Genomic DNA, 5,730 nt, shown 5'->3' with positions numbered 1-5,730 from the left:
TAAATCTCATACCGAATAATACATTCCTGATGAATGATCACTCTCCTATGTAGGGAGAATATCTCTTAGTTGAGATTATCGTTCCCAGATGGAACCTATCCAGAAGAAACAAAGTATATGTTGAACACTAAAGTTTGATAACTCATATAAAGGGATAAAGACCCATACAGACTCGAAAAGGAATAAGATGAGGTACCAAAGGACTTGAAGTTCACCGAATAAGCACATGTGCATTCCACGAGTTTTACTCATGGTATTTTCCACTTGATGTTGAATTACGATATCCTCTAAAGCCCTGATGGCAGAAACCTATAAGGTTTAGGTGTTATTGGCAAAATATCCCCATTGTGCCAGAATGACAGACTATAACGATGTATCTGATCGATGAAAAATCACTAATGGATTACGATCTTTGATGGACTTTTGTTACACCATCATAGATGTTGCAATGGATGAACGCCTGGAGCGATGTGTCATATTTAGAATATGTACTATTGCAACTATATTATCCCCTAAAGTCCTATAGAAGGACATGTTACTTGCTTTGCACAACTATATAAAAATTATGGTGTAAGATAGAAAATTATAGCACCCCAACCTCATCCATTCTCGTTATTCCAGATGAACAACGAGACATATATCTTGAAAAATATGCTTGAGTTATGAGGGATAACGACTTTGACAGATGTCATCGTCAGGGGGAGCGAATGCTTATATTGATCACAATCGTGAGACAATAAATGTCATATTCTAAGCCCTAAAGGCATCAGCTTGATCACTACAACACAAACACCCCTATAGCAACGCATACATTGCAACAAAATGGTTTATGTGTTGCAAGAAATTAGGTAGCAACGGATGCTAGCAACACACATATTTATATGTTGCAAGAAAATCAACTGGCAACGTTTATCATGAGTTCAAGTGTCATCCGTAGAATATTCAAATTACCTGGCAACATTTGTCATGCGTTGCAAGGGTCATTCGTAGTATTTATGTCACCTAACAACATTTGTGATGTGTTGCAAGTGTCATCCATAGTATTTGTGTTACCTAGCAACACTTATCATACGTTGCAAGCATTATATGCAGTATTTATGCAAATTAGTATATTGGTTTTATACTTACAAAGTACTCCCTCCGCCATAATTTATAGATTATTTGATTTTTTAGATAACATGTTTGACCTACTCGTTTTATTCAAAAAATTTATAATTACTATTTATTTTTATTGTGGTTTAATTTTTTTCTATACTTTCCTAAATTTTTAATAGGAAAAGTTGGTCAAATTTGGTGTGAAAAAGTCAAACAACCTGTAAATTGGGACACATGTTGAAACTATCCACGTCACTATCTTAATTATCAGCCGTCGGATCCTACAACAACGACTATAGATCGCAGCACACGTATCCGCACTCGACTCTTCCAAAAAAGACCTCCGAACGGTCGAGGCCTTGCGCCGCCGCTACCCCGCGCTAACCGCCACGGTACCACCCGCCGCTAACCTCTATCGCGTTCACCATCAGGGCACCACCGCCTCCATTACCCCCGCCCCCTGCTGCCACGTCCACCACCACGGCACCACCGCCGCCCCCAGCGCGCGCGGCCCACCACTAACAGCCAGCTTGGGTGGCCGCTCCTTCCCTCCCTTGCCTCAAAGGACTTCTTCCCACGCGATGTTAGGAGCAGACATGAGGCGGCGAGAGTCCAGCATCGGAGATCTCCGCCGCCATGTAGGCACTGCCCAGCACCTTGCGGCCCGAAAACCGTCGATCTAATGCCCTGCCCTCCTTCTCCGATGCCTTCGCCCTCGCCTCAGGCAGGGTCCCTCTCCCGCCTTGCCTGGCTCTACGTGGTCGGTCGGTATGCCCCCTGTCCGCTTAGATCCTAGACGCTTCGATCTAGCACTCAATAGGAAATGGTGAGTGGTGACCTTATTCCTGGCTCCATCTTAGGTTGTGGCGGGATGTGCAGACAGGACGATCGTGTCCGGCCTCCTCGAGAAGAGCTCCAGCAACGTGCAAATCTCTAATCCCCTGCTCACCCCTACTTGCATTTTTAATTCTTCTCTTGATTTGGTCTGACGGTGACACCTAATTGCAGATCTAGAAGGTGCTCTTGATGGAGGACAAGCTTAGGAACCTTGGATGCAAGTGAGTTTTATAAGTGAATTTGAGTTGTGTTAATTTCTGCTTTGCTGACACCAAATACCGTGTTGCTAGGGTGATTGGAAAGAAAACTATTGAGGTGGAGATGGACCTGACCAAGGCCAAGAGCGAGAGGTACCTATGGGGGAACAACACTGCAGCTATGAACTCCGACAAGAAGCAGCAGTTTACACTGGGTTTGGCTCCAGTCTCAAAAGAAACGTCTGTTTCAGTAAGCTGATGGTCGGTCACCCAAAGGACCCATTATCTATTTTTATTAATGTTAATATATTAAAAACTGGTTAGAGTAAACATACATATTATGCTATCATGTACATATATGCCTCTATGAGACATAAATATATGTGTCATGTTTCAACTTTCATGAATTTTTTTCCTCAACGAGTAACATACTAGTGATAATAACAAAATTATTTAAAATAATAACCATTATATATAACTTATAAATTATCATGATAGATTTGGTTATATATTTTAACTTAAATATTTGACATATGGTATAACTATAAGTTCATAAGTGCATATATAAATTCTTTGACATGAAAAACAAGAAATATTGATACATGGGGGGCAATTGGTGTCGATTGCAGATGGCTACATCTTTCTAGAATTCATATTTCTTTGTAGCAAATAGTCATTATAATAACAAGTATTAATATCCTCTCCAGGTTAGCAATACTAACCATTATAGATCTCTGTTTATTTATATTGTCCCTTCATACATATTAATGTACATACACATCCTTTCTTTCTCGTTATTCCAATCCCTCCTGGACATAGATACAACAAATATGATTTGTTCCGTAGAATCACAAACTCTTTTGTACAGGTTGCAACTTTTACCAGATCAGGTATGATTTCCCACAAAAAATGAACCCTGCTTTTTTATAGTCCTTGTCAATGCACTCAACTTAATAGTTTTTCCCATAGCGCCCCTTAATTGGGCAGAGAAAAAGTAGAATCCATCACTATGTTTTATTAAACACTATGTACGTATCCATGTATGTTGTTGTGTAAACATTTGCATATGTATATAACCATACACACAGACATAATGTGTTAGTACACATAATGCATGCACATGGATCTTATTAGTTGTCTCCTAGCCTGCAGCATCGCATAATATGACTTCAAATTATTTTCATTGCATTTCAATTAATAGTATACTTCATTATCATTTTTCCCTTTTTCACATTTTTAATAATCTGTATATTGGGTTGTTCATTTTCTAGAACCAGGCTGAGTATTGATGTTAATGTTCTCTAGACATTGTCATTTCAGTTGCTTAGATCAGTAAAACTTGATAAATAAATGTTTGATGCAAATCCAACAATTAGATTGTTTAGTGGTCTAAATTTAGGAGATTTCATAGACCTACATCTGTAAAGGCCATAACTTACATAGAAGATTATCTCCATAAGATGTAGCAAGCACTATCCAAACTAAACAAACCTGTGCATGGGTAAAACATAATGCTCGAATCAGTGGTCGAATGCCTTTTCTAAAAAATCATTCTTTGTCTGAGAATGGCATTACTTCTATCCAAATTTACTATAGACTTACATGTATATGTTTATGTATGTATTAGAATTTGTAGGTGCCTCGAAGAAGCCAATCAAAGTACTAATTACTAAAGGTAATAGTATCCTACAATGTTCTTTTTCTATCTTCTTAATTTCCCATTTTTGAATGAAGACTGGTTTAGTGGTAATCTAAATTTCTGATTAATGCACATCAAAATGTCATATAATAGTGCCAAGTAACTCATAGGATTTGTCTTTTCTTTACAAGTGAGGATATTGTGCGGTTCAATAAAGAACTAACCTATGATCTATGGGCCAGGTCACTTGCAGGATAGCAAACTCATACAGTAATACTGTTGTTTGTCGATCTTAACAAATTTCATTCAAGAATCAGGCCATGATGATGTTCAAAAGAGTTGTCAGCAGTTCATGACATCTGGTATTTATTATATCTTCTTTTGTAGAGGGCTTGTGTGTTCTGCTTAGCAGTAGGTAATTTTGCTATTGAAAGATTAATCTATTACTGTAAGCTTGGTTCTATGTGAATGGATACATATAATTACTCAGGTAGCACGACAACTAGCAATGTATGGATGAATTGAAGGAAATAAAGAAGGCAGACAATCTTATAGAAACTCTGCATCTTGAAACTACCATGGTTTAGAAAGAAGCTGGATGCATCCTTTATGTTGGTGTCTTCTTATCACCAAGCAGTAATGTGAAGCAAGGTCATTTGTTGACTAAGAACGGTTGAACACAAATTAGTGAAGAGTTCATTGCACTAGAGATGGAGGATGGAAAGGTGGTAGATTTCAATATGGCTTTGATACTATTTCCCCCCTTACAATCTTGTACGGAACAAACAATGTATGTGGATACTATTGTAATTCAAGAATTTATTTCTAAATAATAAACATATTTGTTTATAGTTTGTGTATGGATTTGGTATAATATATAAATTTTCAGCTACATTTATTACATCTGTATTCAAATTAAATTATTGTAATAATAATATTTATTACCTGGTTCATTTCTCGCTACACATGGAAGTGTTACTATAGTCCCTGGATATTCGTTGTAGCGTAGCAACGCTTAACTCTTGATTTTACCAACGCATGTATAAGTGTTGTTATAGATCCTAGCAACGGCAGTATAGGCAACACATAATTATGCGTTGGTATAGACCTTAGCAACACATATATGAACTTTTTGCAACACATATATGCATTGCTAAAGGAGTGGTTGTTTTGTAGTGGATGATCAATATGTGAACCTTTATGGAACTTTCTATCAAATATATAGATCTAGTCAATCGAACACCATCAGTCAAAGTGGCTTATTTATATTGATACGTGCACTTACCTCAAATATCCTAGAAGTGAGTAGAGGTGAAGTTCCTGATATAATCCTTGCAGCAGTATGCAATCCGTTTGCTAAATCTCTATATGTGTATACTTCCAGAAGAAGATGTTTTGTCTTATTGATACGGTTTTGCAAGGATCAGGGGAGCACATTTCTAAAGTTAGCCCTTGTAGAAGATTCGATAGAATCTAGATCCCAGAGGATCGAAATCTGTCACGATGACAGCTGTTGTACTCTTTTTCCCTTGGTGAGTTTTCTTGAAGTTTCTCACATGAGGTTTTTAACGAGGCAACAAAGTGCAAGTGCAATTTGTATCACCATGCACTCTTTCTCCACATTTTACCACTGGGTTTTTCGGAGTTTTAACGAGGCATGTGTTGGTCGCGGTATTCGCTTAAGGGGGAGTGTTAAGTAACCCTAGTCAGGGTTATGTGGGCAAATACCTGTTTTGCCCCTGAGGGGTCTTACATCTCTATATAAGGAACCTGTACACCTCCTCATAATATAGAGAAGAGAAAGAGGCCAGAGACTCAACCCTATATCATGTGTCTCGTGTGTTACTCTGTCGTGCTTCTGAGAAGGGGGACATGTTCTTTATAGCTTCTCGTGCCTCTACTGCTGACGGGAGAGAAGGGAGCGAATCTGGTGATCCGTGGTACCTGCGCGTGTGGAGATGG

At 38.4% G+C, this 5,730-nt stretch overlaps 1 pseudogene; it reads left to right on the top strand.

The window, feature by feature from the left end:
* Positions 1 to 1,731: 1,731 nt before the first annotated feature.
* On the top strand, positions 1,732 to 4,660 carry LOC103650069 (hydroxyproline O-galactosyltransferase HPGT3-like; annotated as a pseudogene).
* Positions 4,661 to 5,730: the final 1,070 nt, after the last annotated feature.

Source organism: Zea mays, chromosome 3 (assembly GCF_902167145.1).
Source record: "Zea mays cultivar B73 chromosome 3, Zm-B73-REFERENCE-NAM-5.0, whole genome shotgun sequence".
Classification (NCBI taxonomy): Eukaryota; Viridiplantae; Streptophyta; class Magnoliopsida; order Poales; family Poaceae; genus Zea; species Zea mays.
The sequence above is the reverse complement of the archived record's forward strand: the minus strand, read 5'-3'. Positions and strand labels throughout refer to the sequence as shown.